Raw genomic sequence first — 16,466 nt, 5'->3', positions numbered from 1 at the left:
CAGCAATGAGTGGTTGAAGGCCCCTCAAAATAAATGAGGTGTGGGGGCAGAGTGGTGAGGGCCTGGCTCCAAAATAATGTGTTTGACCTCATTCTGACCCCAGAGCTTTTAAGTATTTGCAATTCAAGAAAAACATGCTGTTGTAGCAGAAATTCTCATGTAATTGTTAGCCTATATAAGGCGGTAAGTAGCCTAGAGGTTAGAGCGTTGGGCCAGTAAACGAAAGGTTGGTGGATCGAATCCCCAAGCTGACAAGGTAAAAATCTGTCGTTCAGCCCCTGAACAAGGCAGTTAACCCACTGTTCCTAGAATTTGTTCTTAACTGACTTGCCTTGTTAAAAAAAAGAGCTGTAGCTTCAGTTTAACTTATGGATGTTCTCAAAGAGGGGGAAAGGGCTGAATGGAAGTGAACAACTTCCTTTTGACGTGGAAAAACAAACAACTACCCCACCGGAAAGGATACCAGGCTCTGGGGGAGGGCACTCGCCATGACAACCAGGCACCAGCAGCTGTTCCAGAGCTCATAAGCCCCTTATGAAGAGGGCCTCAAAGGACGGGTGATGTGGTGTCAAGGCAACCCTAGCTAGTCCCATGGTAGGGTGGGTATTGCTTGCCCATTATGCCCCATTTCCATAATGTAATGATTTTCACACATTGACTTTAACATTGACACTTAAGTCCAATCAAAAAGATACCATTTCAGCCTGAGACCATATGAGATTAACAGAATGGAAGATCATATTTCCATTATACTATCTAGTTGCATGACATTGTACATAGAATGAAAGAGACTTGATAATGGCTCCATGGCACAACCCATTTAATAAAACAACTGTTTCTGATATTTCCCATAGCAGACACAAGCTTTCATTTCACTTAAAAGGCTGCCGTTGTTGGTCTTTTTCTGGGCTAGTCTAGTGGCAACAGGAAGTTGCAGCGGTAACAAAAGTTACGTTTGAACTCGACGACTGCAGTGTCTTAGCAAACCGTGGGTTCACGGACTCAACCAACTTCTTTATGACCCATGTCACACGGCCTACTCCGCAACCAAAAGAAAGTGAAAACATGTAAATGGGTTGTAAGCAGAGGAGAAGCATAGTGTCATCTGTCATTGCGCTTTATGTTAAAGCACAGTGTGTACTGTGTCAATATGACATAGCAGATTAGGTGCAATTGACGCCATACCTCCCATGGGTTTGTAGACTAAACAAAGTAGTCATTGTCTTTCCATCACCACTTTGTGGCTTACTAGGCCCCATCTCCAGACGTTAACCTCAACAAAATGATCTTGAACTAACCGTGACCCCGGACCATCCCAGCCAATCAGCTCAGGTTACAATAAAAATAGAGCCGTGAAAGTGAAGCTATCATAACAAAGAATAAAATGACTCAACGCTACACCGTAAGCACTCCATCTACCAACCAACAGTTTACTCTTCATCTGGTGCTCTCTGGTTGACCCATATTTCTTTACTGCTCTAATACTTTTGTTGACTGCTGACTGTGGGGAGAGGCAGACAAGCCAACCACTTCCCTCTGTTCAATGACGGAGCTGACAAATAAAACCACAATACTAGTCAACAGCACCCACTGCCTTGCCTCACTCCAACCTAACATTATAGCATTATAGCATTGCACTATTGAGCCTGCTCTGCAACCTAACATTATAGCATTATAGCATTGCACTATTGAGCCAGCTCTGCAACCTAACATTATAGCATTGCACTGTTGATCCGACACTGCAACCTAACATTATAGCATTGCACTATTGAGCCTGCTCTGCAACCTAACATTATAGCATTGCACTATTGAGCCTGCTCTGCAACCTAACATTATAGCATCCCACTGTTGATCTGACACTGCAACCTAACATTATAGCATTGCACTGTTGATCCTACACTACTCAGAACCTTCATCATTGTAACCACTTGCTCTGCATGCACAGATCAACTAAATTTCATATGCCGATAATACTTTCAGCACACTGCAACCAAAACATATATTACAGGTGTATTACCAATATACAGTGCTTTAGGAAAATATTCAGACCTCTTGACTTTTTCCACATTTTGTTACAATACAGCCTTATTCTAAAATGGATTAAATAAATAAAAATCCTCGGCAATCTACACACAATACACCATGATGAAAAAGCAAAAACAGGTTTTTAGAAATGTTTGCAAATCTATAAAACATAAAAAACAGATACCTTATTTACATAAGTATTCAACCACTTTGCTATGAGACATGAAATTGAGCTCAGGTGCATCCTGTTTCCATTGATCATCCTTGAGATGTTTCTACAACTTGATTGGAGTCCTCCTGAGGTAAATTCAATTGATTGGTCATGATTTGAAAGGCACACACCTGTCTATACAATGTCCCACAGTTGACTGTGCATGTTAGATCAAGAACCAAGCCATGAGGTGGAAGGAATTGTCCGTAGAGCTCCAAGACAGGATTGTGTCGAGGCAGAGATCTGGGGAAGGGTAGCAAAACATTTCTGCAGTGTTGAAGGTCCCCAAGAACACAGTGGCCTCTATCATTCTTAAATGGAAGATGTTAGGAACCACCAAGACTCTTCCTAGATCTGGCCACCCGGCCAAACTGAGCAATTAGGGGAGAAGAGCCTTGGTCAGGGAGGTGACCAAGAACCTGATGGTCACTCTGACAGAGCTGTAGATTTCCTCTGTAGAGATGGGAGAACCTTCCAGAAGGACAACGATTTCTGCAGCACTCCACCAATTTTATTTGTATTATTTGACCTTTATTTATCCAGGTAGGCCAGTTGAGAACAAGTTATCATTTACAACTGCGACCTGGCCAAGATAAAGCAAAGCAGTGTGACACAAACAACACAGAGTTACACATGAAATAAACAAACATACAGTCAATAACACAATAGAAAAATTGATATACAGTGTGTGCAAATGTAGTAAGACTAGGGAGGTTAGCAAAAAATAGGCCATAGTGGTGAAATAATTACAATTTAGCATTAACACTGAAGTGATAGATGTGCAGAAGACAATGTGCAAGTAGAGATACTGGGCTACAAAGGAGCAAAAAAAATAATGATATGGGGTTGAGGTAGTTGGGTGGGCTATTTACAGATGGCTGTAGCATGAATGCCAAGAATCATGTCTGGAAGAAACCTGGCACAATCCCTACGGTGAAGCATGGTGGTGGCAGCATTTTGCTGTGGAGATGTTTTTCAGCAGCAGGGACTGAGAGACTAATTAGGATCGAGGCAAAGGTGAATGGAGCAAAGTACAGAGAGATCCTTGATGAAAATCTGCTCCAGAGCACTCAGGACCTCAGACTTACCTTCCAACAGGACAACAACCCTAAGAACACAGCCAAGACAACGCAGGAGTGGCTTCGGGACTAGTCTCTGAATGTCCTTGAGTGGCCCAGCCAGAGCCTGGACTTGAACCCGATCAAACATCTCTGGAGAAACCTGAAAATAGCTGTGCAGCAACGCTCCCCATCCAACCTGACAGAGCTTGAGAGTATCTGCATAGAAGAATGTGAGAAACTCCCCAAATACAGGTGTGCCAAGTTTGTGGCGTCATACCCAAGAAGACTTGATGCTGTAATCGCTGCCAAAGGTGATTCAACAAAGGACTGAGTACTTACATAAATGTGATATTTCATTTTATTTTATACATTTGCACAAATTTCTAAAAACCTGGTTTTGCTTTTTCATTGTAGGGTATTGTGTGTAGATTGATGAGGAAAACAATTTAATACATTTTAGAATAAGGCTGTAACGTAACAAAATGTGGAAGAAGTCAATGGGTCTGAATACTTTTTAAGAGAACCTCTTAAATAATTATTATTTCCTGTCTTGACAAAAAAAAATAACTTACCAGAAACAATTGGATCCACTTGATTTCCAGGTGAAATTTCTTGTTAAAATGTCACAACCTGGAATAGAAATGACAATTACATTTAAATGCCACTGAAGTATGTATTTGTGTGGATATATCCCCATAGCTTTGGTTTAAATGTCACAGTCTCTAAGCATTGTAATGCAGCAGGAAAAAAATACATCTGTGTAAGTGTCTTTCCAGTAAAGTATAGACTTAAAATGCCCATCTGAAAAATGAATTTCTCTCAAGTGTAGAGTCAAGGTTCAGAATGCATCCGGTCCAAAAATATCCACTGGGATTACAGTGAGCCATGTGGTGAATCATACAGTTGGAGATTCAGGCAACCCAGAGACTGGCATCACTCCCACTGTATGCTAAATGCATCCTAAGTCAGTTCTACTGAAAAAATACTGTAGCTTGCTTCCTCCATTGTCCCAACTGAGAGAAGAGGTGAGTGTACAAGGAAACAGGTTTTTTTTCTGGATCAAACAGGGTCTTCAGTGGTGTCCGTGGCAAGGGGCTTGTTTGGCCTGGCTGAATTTTAGAAAACACTTTCTCAAATTTCTCCATGGAGGATTAAAATAAAATTAAGTTTGGACTTAAACGACCTGAAAAAACATAAAACCTTCTTTTTAATCGCTCAGGCGGCCTGCCCAAGGATTTCAATGGAAGCGAAATCCCTGGGAGAGAACGAGAGAGTAAGTAATGCTAACAGCGCCAATAGTGACAGATGGGCAGGGAGTGGCAATACACTTTGACACTCCCACCTGAGAGGCACGAGTGAGGGATCTGTGTCAACACTGCTCCATCCTCCGGCGCCTGTCCTCTCATTGTCTCTGACAGATGCTCCACTACAGTCAAACAACATTCACTTTGAACTGCACCCACTCCCACTCTTCTCCCTCTGAAAACACACATCAAGCTGTTTCTCACCAACTACAACCGCTAGCTATTCGCTAACACATTCCTGCACCACACTACACTGCACATACAACATGCTAACTGTTCCATATAGCCCAGTGACTTCTCATTTTGTCACACGATGTTCGAAATATAAAGAATGCTATTTTTCCAACAAATGAGAAAACTATTCAAGATGAATGCTAGACATTCACCAAACTGCTCACTGTGCCGTCAGGGGGATCCTCGCACATTTATTTATATGGTTTTGATGATATCCTCACGTTGGCAGGCTCCTAATTCCTTAAACAGACAGCAGTGCCTGCTGCCATTCATGGGCAATATTCACATGAAAATATCTGTAGCACATATGCATGGTGCTAGTGTAGAGCAGACAAGGTGACCCATGGTCATGGCCAAAGATAGCTCCTTGTGCTGTGCATTTGTGTGCTACGCAAACATGTCAATGACCTTATGCCCATACAGGCAGCAAAGCTCCCACTAAACCCATCCCACTCCCTCCTCCCCATTTCCAACCACCAAAACCTGATATCTGCACCTGTGGAGTCATAAACACTGCCCTAGAACAGGGGAAAATAAAACCCTCCCTCCCTTCTGCCTTTTATTCTGGTCTACTGTACTAACATATCTCACAGATATGTCAAGTAGTTCTCTCTAGCAAAAGGATTAGTGGCCTCAGAGACGCATAGAACGACAACTGTTGAAAAACAATCCACACGATTAAACAGCTCAATACGCCTGTGGTATGAAAGGTCAAGTGTCCTCCAGACACACTATACATTCAATAAGGACAAGAGTTAGCTGAAGAAACTTGATGTCGGTGATCCGTGTGTGTTCTGGCTAGCCAGGGACAGGCAACAAGTAGTTGAAGGTTCAGGAGGGGTGGCAATCAGAGGGAGCTGCAAAGGGTGGGGTTTGAAGGGGGGTGGTGGGGTCTGCTGGTCAAAGCAAACCTCTACAGTGAATTTCATGTGGCCAGCTTTCCTCAAAAAGGCTTTCCATCTTAATCCTCCAGCCAAATGGAGGTGTCTAACCTAACACTCAGTCTATTGCTTGTCTTAGGTACATTTGTTCAGTAATGTAAGTGGATGGTGCAGCCTGCAAAGGATTTATACAGGATTTACGTTATATATTATATTCCCCAATCGTCTCTCAGTCCACTGCTCGCTGCTACTATAATAATATATCTTCCCTGCCACTACTGGATCATTGAGAGCTGCAAACGTGTCATTTTAACAAATTAACTTACATAAGAACAATTACAGTGCTTGTGCAACTCAATAAATACCCTTTCAACTTTGAATAACCCAGTTTTTGAAATTCTGAATGTACAGACAAAGTATCTCACATATCAACATGGATACAGTGGCCGTCTATACCAAGGCCTGATACCTTCATTAGGTTCAGACTGAGTACGAATCTATATGCAGATATACATTTTATCATCAGTATCTGATTTGGCAAATGTACCAACATAATGCAATTTAGTCAGGACAGTAGAGTACACTTTATATACTCTCATTATTCAATGGCCCCTTTTTGTTTTTGGCCATTATGGCTTTGCACATCTGATGACATTCATTTATATTCACTGCCAAGAAGGTCACGGGCACTCTTGGGATGCCACTTGATGTGGCAGCCACAGAAGGTGAGTCCACTCCTACCTATTCAGAAGATAATGAAACAATTCCAATGTCTACGCTTCGTTAAGTTTACACGTGTAACAAACTCTTTTGCCTTTTGATCCTGGCTTTGGCTTGCCAACTTCGTCAATGATCCAGCTGGCTTCAGATGGATTCTTGGCCAATTAATCAACTGTTCAACAAGACTTTGCACAGCAATAGTGTCAGAAATGTAATGACCTGTCTGAAAGTTTGAAGGGGCTCTCCCTTACTGTTGAGAGACCATTAATTTAAAAAAATGCATCTCTTGACCAATGGGTAAAATAATATCTTACATTGTGTAAAGAATCATGTAAAGAATCATCTAAGAATCATCTAAGAAAATCAATGGTCCAAATGTCCCTATCATAATCCGTTCAGAACTTTTTGGAGTTTCTACCCTCATCAAGGACAACAACCACACAAGCCACTGCCTGTTCACAACCGCTACCATCCAGAAGGTGAGGGTCAGTACAGCTGGGAACAAGAGGCTGCTGCCCTAATATAATATATATATAGACTTGAAATAACTGGCCACTTTAAAAAATTGGAACACTAGTCAATTGAATAATGTTTACATATTTTGCATTACTCAACTCACATGTATATACTGTATTCTTTCCTATTCTGCTGTATCTTAGTCTATGCCGCTCTGACATTGCTCATCCAGATATTTATATATTCTTAATTCCATACCTTTAGATTGTGTGTATTGTTAGATATTACTTGTTAGATATTACTGCACCACTGGAGCTAGAAACACAAGCATTTCACTACACCCGCAATAACATCTGATAAACACGTGTATGTGACAAATCCAATTTGATTTGATTTGTAGGATGGCCAAAAGTAGGGCAACTAAATCAATGGAGGCCAGAGAAAAAAAATGGTCATGAAAATGGCATCACGTCAACGAGGCTGGATGCTGGGAAAGAATTAAGGCTACAGGACAGGCTTACCATTGAACTTGTCATCCTTCTTCTCAAATACGGAGGACATAAAACAATAAAGAGGTAGAATAGATATACATTTTGAGACATGACGTGGTATTTTCATATTGTAAAATATGATGTTCATATTAACGCAAAGTTCCTGTTCTTTTTCATAGTTTTCTCACAAAAAAAAACATGTGTATCTCTGTTAAATGTCAATGAGCTTTTTTTAAAGCCTCTTACATTTAATTCGGCTCATTTCATGCTAATTTAACTATTTGCGACCCGCGGAAACAACTTTGAAGACGACGAACACAAAATGTAAAATCCTAAAAAGTTTTGGTGATAAAGTTGCACTGCTCTGAACAGAGCTCGGTGCATATTATCGGGTGCATTAGGTTAAGAAATCCTACTTTTTTGTATATAATGTTAATGATTTGTTAGAGAAAGAGCCCACTGAACAATTCAGAACATTAAAAATGTCTTGGTAAAATGTATTTAGAAACATAAGGAAGTGAAATAGCATCACCAAAGCATGTTTTCTCTCACTCTGGGCAGAGTCACCTGAATTCATTGCGGGTGCATTGAAATCAGAAAACACTGTTGGCACTCATGTATGTTACTCCCTTGAGGGGCACTGTTTATATTAGCAAAGGCAACTAACACACTATACACTTAATACCTGGAATAAGCAGTCAATCGCTTGTCAACACATAAACCTGTACTGCCTCCCATCTTTAGAGGCTCCGAAAGCTCTTTAAAAGGATAGTTCAGGATTTTGGCAATGACGCCATTGGCAAATCACTCAGACCCCTTGAATTTTTCCACATTTTGTTACGTTACAGCCTTAATCTAAAATGGATTTTAAAAAGTGAAATATCACATTTACATAAGTATTCAGACCTTTTCTCAGAACTTTGTTGAAGCACCTTTGTCAGCGATTACAGCCTTGAGTCTTGGGTTTGACGCTTACAAGCTTGGCACACCTGTATTTGGTGTGCAGATCAGCAGGTCCTCTCAAGCTTTGTCGGGTTGGATGGGGAGCATCGCTGCATAGCTATTGTCAGATCTCTCCAGAGATGTTCAATTGAGTTCAAGTCCAGGCTCTGGCTGGGCCACTCAAGGACATTCAAAAACTTGTCCTGAAGCCACTCCTGTGTTGTCTTGGCTGTGTGCTTAGGGTTGTTGTCCTGTTGGAAGGGGAACATTCACTTCTGTCTGAGGTCCTGAGTGCTCTGGAGCAGGTTTTCATCAAGGATCTCTCTGTACTTTGCTCCAATCATCTTTACATCGATCCTGACTAGTCTCCCAGTCTCTGCCACTGAAAAACATCCCCACAGCAAGATTCTGCCACCACCATGCTTCACCGTAGGGATGGTGGCAGGTTTCCTCCATATGTGACGCTTAGCATTCAGGCTAACGAGTTCAATCTTGGTTTCATCAGACCAGAAAATCTTGATTCTCATGGTCAGAGTCCTTTAGGTGCCTTTTGGAAAACTCCAAGTGGGCTGTCATTTTCCTTTTACTGAGGAGTGGCTTCAGTCCGGCCACTCTACCATAAAGGCCTGATTGGTGGAGTCCTGCAGAGATGTTTGTCCTTCTGAAAGGTTCTCCCATCTCCACAGACAAACTCTGGAGCTCTGTCAGAGTGACCATCGGGTTCTTGGTCACCTCCCTGACCAAGGCCTTATCCCCCAAGTGCTCAGTTTGGCCAGGCTGCCAGTTCTAGGAAGAGTCTTGGTGGTTCCAAAATTCTTCCATTCAAGAATGATAGAGGCCACTGTGTTCTTGGGGACCTTCAACACTGCAGAAATGTTTTGCTACCCTTCCCCAGATCTGTGCCTCAACACATTCCTGTCTCAGAGCTCTACGGACAATTCCTTCGACCACATGGCTTGGTTTTTGCTCTGAGAGGCACTGTTAACTGTGGGACATTATATAGACAAATGTGTGCCTTTCCAAATCATATCCAACCCAAATGTGGGAAAAATAATCAAGGAGTCTGAATACTTCTCTAGTCAGCTGAACTCGTGGATACCCTTTTTATGTCTCTGCTTCCAGTACAAAGGAATTTAGCGGTAGTTTTGCGAGCCATTCGTAACTAGTTTAGCAGCTCCTAATCTCCCGAACTACCACTTTAAGCTTTTCATGGACAAGAGGCAAAAGGGGTTTTCATAACTACGTACATTTTTAAGTGTTTTTGATTTGAAACCACATTTTACACCCGTAGGGAAATACCTGAAAAGTGCAAACATGAATTCAGCAGCAGCATCTACAGACTTAGACAACAACTCAACCCCTGATCTCTACCCACAGCCCAGGGTCAGGGGTCAGCAGTGCATTGTGAAGCCCTGATAATTCCAACAAACTGTAGTCACTGTCGTCCAGAGCTGTCGCCGATATCAAATGTTGGTTTCACACACACTAACGGTACCTTTTTAAAGCAGTGCACAGTGGCTATGGCTGTTTGGTGTTGCCTTGCATAAGATTGTCATGCTATTCCTTACGCTAAGGTAGCAACGGGCTGTTGACATGCCTCTCAGAGAGGGATAAATATGCACCGGCACAGGCTGGCCAGATAAGGTCAGCTGTGGACTGGTAGGGTTCAAACGGTCAGTGGCCCAGGCCTCCCGTGCCCTTCATTTTACACAAACAGGAGGACAGCAGGAAGGATTTAAGAGTTCACTCGGCGGTAAACGGCTAATAACGTTCCAACCTCCCGTTCAGGGTCAGTCAAGCCTCTTATTGCGGTCTGTGGGGGAGGTCGACTAGCAGCGATACTTCAATCCCTGGGTCGTCTGTCACTTCTTTTGCAAGCTGTTTCTCCCTGGCGCTTTCTGTAGAATTGTGCGGGCGGTTCACCGTGTGTCTATGTGTGACTGCGGGGGTGTGCGTGCTGGGTGTGTATCTGTGCGTGTGTGTGTGTGTGTGTGTGTGTGTGAGTTAGGAGAGCAGTGAGAGGAGAGAGCAGCACATCTTATAAGCTAAGTCAACAACATTATATCTGCCTCATTTGTTTAGGCAAAGATGGTAGTTAGCAGGGTTAACAGTGAAAGGGGAGATTGGGAAATGCCTCTCAGTGTGGAAACCCTGGCATTCAAGTATACTGTAATTTCCATTCCTACATGGATGGTTGCGCACACTGATAATGCCATGCTTAACAATATTTCAGGCTAACACAGATGGCCAGCAATGGACGAATATATGTATGGCCTAACAGTAGACAGTATAACAATATAAACACAATAGAGAACAGAACTGTAGTCCTTAAATACCTAACCGGACCAAACTATAACAACAAAACCTTGGCTGGATGGAACTTTGAACCACACAGATAATGCAGCCTGTGTCTGAAGCAGCTTGACTGTGGTCGTTACTATAAACACCTGTCTTCCGTGTGGGATGACAAGTGGGAGCTAGTCATGCCATCGTAAGGCTGATGGATAAGAAGGCATGGTTTGAAATGTAGGTAGCCTATACCATATCCTCCTTTCCACTCATTCCAGCCAAAACTCAATTTAAAAAAAAACAAATGGGCCTCTGCCTGGACGCTAACTTAAAGTAACAGTATACCTGGATGTTTCTGGCAAAGCAATTTCGCTCTAATATACAACTATCAGTTTTCAGACTTTCCCAGAGGAGCCAAAGTCAGTGAGTCAGTTAGCGACGCCTCACCAGAGTAGCCAAGCCAAAACCAACCCCCAGAGAGAGTTTGCCAAACCTCACTCTTGAATCATAGCCTTCTGTTTGCATATTATGGAAATCGGTGGAGCTATATTAATCTATGGGTGTAAATTACGAATAACATGCGGTGCAGGGTAAACAAGCCCATGGGGGGTATGCAAATGACGACTCTCTCTGACACAAAGTTGCTGGCTTGGAACATTAAATACAATCAGGTCCATAATTACTGACACCCTTACTAAAGATGAGAACAAAAGACTGTATAAAATAAATAACACATATACTGAGCTATATTGTACGCTATACAAATTTGGGGAAATTAAATTTTATACTAATAAAATTGCCCAAGTAATAGAAAAACTCTCAAACGATAGGGGTCAAAGTTATTGGCACCCCTGTTGTCAATACTCCGGGACTCTCCCCCTGCTAGGATAACATCACTGAGCCTTTATCAAAACATCTTTATGAGATTGGAGAACATATTGGGATGGATCTTAGACCATACCTCCATACAGCATATTGAGGACATTGAGGTACTTTTCTACATAAGCTTCCGATTTTTAAACGCCAAACGCACCACTGGTGTGCGTGGCCAAAGATCTCTATTTTCATGTCATCTGACCAGAGCACCACCTGGAGTTTGATAAACAGCATTGGCACTTGGATTGGAACCGCTGCTATGGTCAGATGACATGAAAAGAGGCTATTCCATTCGGTTCTAGTCCATTTGTTTTCTAATAATAATACATAAATTATTTGGCGAGTACATATATATGTTATTTCATTACCCCTCTTGAACTAAAACCAATATCTTTGTGTTTTAAAGTCACTTTAATCTATGAGTGGCCAGTTGCTGTGCATAGTTTATAGAGCTGCGCATAGTTTATAAGTGCTAAGCTGTAGCGAACACACACACACACACACACACACACACACACACACACACACACACACACACACACACACACACACACACACACACACACACACACACACACACACTAACCAAGCCAATGTGGAGATTAATCAGCTGGGGCCTGTCAAAAATGGGGCCCATCCTTCGCAGGCAGGGCAAGCCAAATAACTCTCCTTGTACTTTCTCTGCACTCTCTAATGCCCAGAGAGAGAAACGTAGAGAAAGAAGGGAGAGAGAAACATAGAGAAAGAAGGGAGAGCGAAATGTAGAGAAAGAAAGTACTTTTTTTGTCTGGTTTCTGTATAAGCACTTTTGTGACATCTGCTGACGTAAAAAGTGTTTTATAAATACATTTGATTTGATCAAAAAGGGGCTTAAGTGGTGGGCGTGACAGGGGTGTGGCAGGAAGCACGGTTCGGCCCATCAGCGTGGCAGAATTTTCTAGTCGATTTTAGAGGCCCCAGAGGTGTAGAGACATTTTTAAGCCGATTTCCTACACTTCTATACATTTCTCCATGGAGCTGAGACAATGTTGCAGTTTTAAAAGCACATTTCCTGCAATTCTACATATTTTGCCATGCAGCTGAGAGAAAGTATTGCCGTTTTTAAAGCGAATTTCCTGCGATCCTATGCATTTTGCCATGGCTAACACAATGGGCTTTTGCTCAAACATAATAAACAATCAAATCTATTGTTAAATTCATTGTTTCTTTAAAAAAATGTATTATCCCTGACTGTCTAGCCTTTATTTTGGTGATGGTTAGTTCTGAAAGATATATATATATATAACCAACCAAAGGACATCCAGCCAACTTGACACAACTATAGGAAGCACCGGAGTCAACATGCGCCAGGAACCCTGTGGAACGCTTTTGACGTCTTGTAAAGTCCATGCCCTGACGAACTGAGGCTGTTCTGAGGGCAAATAGGAGTGCATCTCAATATTAGTACACTCAGTGTATCTTTTCTACATATTATATAGCTGGTCTAAGTCATTTAAGCTTTACTCTGAAAGCATTTTGTCATCCCCAGAATGTATTTCAGGATGGACTTAGGCGCGGTGTGGATTTAGGAGAAAAAAATCCCAGAAAGAAAAAGAAAAGAAAAGAAAGCCAGAGATCCTGGTAAGGTCGGATAGCATTCTGACACCCTTTTTAGAAAAAGGAATGCCTGACCTAATTCTCTGCCTTTCCCATTCCCTCTCAGTTCTGTGTTACAGAGGAAAGAGAGTATCTGGCTGTTATAGGCGGCCATTGCAGAGATGGACAAGTAGATCTTGTGATTTGTGTTTATTGTCCTTTACAAGAAATGCCAACAGCTGATGAGAAGTCTTGTTGACATCCTCAGAATAGCCCATGCCTGAACTGTGAGCATGCGCGTGTGTGCACGTCCTCAAATCCGGTTCAATAATCAATTATTTCATTGGAACATTCACGCACACACACGCACACACACACTATCTCTCTGGGGCCACACGGACAGCCTTAGCCCCATAGCGTACTCCAGATGTGGAATGCAGGGACGCACAGGGGACAGTTGGACACGTCCCAACCTGGACAAGGGTCAAGGACTCAACCGAGGCAAGGTGGAAATGGAGTATCTGTTTGGAACATATCCCACGAGCCAACTCTACTGTACCGATTTGCTACTCAGTCATAGAGTTCAACTCAATTTACAGGCTCTTAGGGCAAGAACAGCTGCACAGAAGACAGTTATCTATATTAACACTTGTTGTCCAAGTTGTCAAAACATATATGTGTGTGTGTGTGTGTGTGTGTGTGTGTGTGTGTGTGTGTGTAGGTGTAAGAGTGCTGCTTACAAATGCATGGAGGACTATCTGTACTTGTATGTATGCATTCATATGGGTGTGTGTACTCTGTCCCGGTCAGTGAGTCTATTGCTCTAAAGGTCTGGTCACGTGCAGTAATCACAGATCCATTGCATCATGAGGATAATGTTTCCTCACACCAGGGAACTATAGAGAGATATTCACATGATCCTGAACTCTGCCCTTTCATATGAGTACATAAACACCGACACAGCCAGCTGCACTTAAACATATGTCAAAATCTTAAAGGCGTACTGTACATTGATGCATAACACCATCCAAAATGCACAAGTACACCCCTAATAGACTCTAGAGGGTTTTCAATTACTGTTCACAAAACAATGTCCATACAGGCTAGAACACTTTACAATGGAAGAAGACACCGGTAGAAAGCTAATATCAATTAACTACCCTAGTACTTTGTTTGTGTTAATATGCAAACCATCATGCAAAAAATACTTATTTCAAAGCTGTTTGCCACCAAAAACTTTATTCATTCACTTATTCTCTCTCACAAAGACTATCTAGTATTGCCTCAGTGAACTGACTGCCTTGTGAATGACATCATTACTGGTTAAAGAGACAGCGCACATTTTTTATAAAGAAAGCTCCTTCTAGGCTTGGGCAGTATACCGTATATACTGTATACTGGGGTACTTGGAAAAAGCCACGGGATGGTTTTTCAATATCGTCAATACCGTCAAAACTATTTCTTTGAAGATTTTCAATAATTGTGAATATTTGTAGATACTTTTTAAAGTTATTACCAGCAGTGCAATAACTTAGGAGATAAAGCAGATTGCGTTCTTCATTTCACCTGTCACATTATTTTAAATGATGAAGCTTACCATAGTTCTCCCAGAACAGGTGAGACACTCTCACGTGTTGGTTTGTAAATAGCACAACAGGAGAAAGCGAGCTGGTGAGTCCATAGCGTTCTATATCAATCAGTGAGTCTCTGTTGTGCAGCGCACATGAGTTGATGAAGTTACACTTGAAAGCAATTTACTTCTAAATGTTTGCTATCAGATACATTATTTATACAACAGCCTGTTGAAACCACTTCAAATTAGTGGATTAGTGCTATTTCAGCCCCACCCGTTGCTGACAAGGTGTATAAAATCAAGCACACAGCCATGCAATCGCCAAAGACAAACATTGGCAGTAGAATAGCCCTACTGAAGAGCTCAGTGACTTGCAACGTGGCACCGTCATAGGATGCCACCTTTCCAACAAGTCAGTTTGTGAAATTTCGACCCTGCTAGCGCTGGGGGGGACCAACTCCATATTAATGCCCATGATTTTGGAATGAGATGTTCAACGAGCAGGTGTCCACATACTTTTGGTCATGCAGTGAATCTTATAATGGATTTCTGCCAGAAATCAAAGAGCTCTGGATGAGTTCTGTACAGCTGCCATTTTTCTTTGTGCTTCCTACAAGTTTTAGTTCCCCTGTGCTTACTACTAGCGTTCTACTAATTTCTGCTCTGTGTACTACACATGCTGCTCTTCCTCAGAAAAGCATGCATCACAACTTTGTTCACTTGTGCAATTTCTCCAGTTCACTTTCGCTTGAAAATGTCCACACTCACTGAAAATGACATTCGGTAGAGACTAGCTATGCTTATATAACTTTATGAGTTGGATTTGCCTGTTTTTGCAATTTGTTTGTTTGTTTTCGCTCGTTAGCATTTAGCTAACATTGTCTATGTGATTTCGCTATTAGTTTATGCTAATTGTTTTAGCATTCTGGTGTGCTATGCCGGTAATACCATAAATCGCAGTATAAGAGAAGGATGGTATGACAATATGAAAATCAGGATGCTGCCCAAGCGTAGCTACTTCTATGCAAATGTTGTTTATCAGTACAATAAAATAAGTCCCAAATAGAAGGGAAACCGATTGTTTGTCATCTGTAGCCCCATGAAATCACCTAAAACAAGCTCAGTAACTCAATGCATGCACACACTCCTTTTGAAAGTGCATTCACCTGATTTGTGGATAGGCCTAGGCGACATCTTAATTTACCCCGTTTATCAATAGAGATTTACCATTCAAATAAATGATTACCATTATGTAGTTAGATTTACTTTTTATTTTTTTACCAAAGTCAAATTGATTGTATGACTGTATAATTGACTCATTAATGCATACATGGCAGTCTGAAAAAATGTTGATGTATAGAAATTCAAACTCAAAAGCTGCCCAAAGTTTGAACAGAGCAGTAGCTGATTTCATATTTTTGGATCAAGGTCCATTCTGTGACTTTGGCTAATATTCCTTATTTTTTGCCGTGGTATCGTTTTGGTATTGAGTATCGTGATATTATTGTGTATTGTGATACTAAACCTGGTATAGGTCAAAATTCTGGTATCGTGACAACACTACCCTACATTGGGGCTCCCAAGTGGCGTAGCGGTCTAAGGCATGGCATCTCAGTGCTAGAGGTGTAACTACAGACCCTGGTTCGATTCCAGGCTGTATCACAACCGGCTGTGATTGGGAGTCCCATAGAGTGGTGCAGTGTTTTCTGGGTTAGGGTTTTGCCTAGTTAAACAAAGGAAAAATAAAAATAAATAAAACATTGCTCCAAACTGTTTTTGTGCATTAATTAGGTTGGAAATAACTTATTGGTGTTGTACAGAGTTCTTC

At 41.7% G+C, this 16,466-nt stretch overlaps 1 protein-coding gene across 2 annotated transcripts in view; it reads right to left on the bottom strand.

Annotated features, from left to right (window-relative positions):
- Positions 1-16,466, bottom strand: part of LOC135505040 (thyroid hormone receptor alpha-like) — a 155,853-nt gene that overhangs the window by 122,313 nt on the left and 17,074 nt on the right. Inside the window, exon 2 of one of the 2 annotated variants that reach the window (XM_064924062.1) lies at positions 3,870-3,927. The exons of the other annotated variant lie outside the window; for it this stretch is intronic. The gene's annotated coding sequence lies outside the window, so the exon portion shown is untranslated. The remainder of the gene's footprint in view (positions 1-3,869; positions 3,928-16,466) is intronic. 2 annotated transcript variants of the gene reach the window in all.

Source organism: Oncorhynchus masou, chromosome 18 (assembly GCF_036934945.1).
Source record: "Oncorhynchus masou masou isolate Uvic2021 chromosome 18, UVic_Omas_1.1, whole genome shotgun sequence".
Taxonomy (NCBI): domain Eukaryota; kingdom Metazoa; phylum Chordata; class Actinopteri; order Salmoniformes; family Salmonidae; genus Oncorhynchus; species Oncorhynchus masou.
The sequence above is the reverse complement of the archived record's forward strand: the minus strand, read 5'-3'. Positions and strand labels throughout refer to the sequence as shown.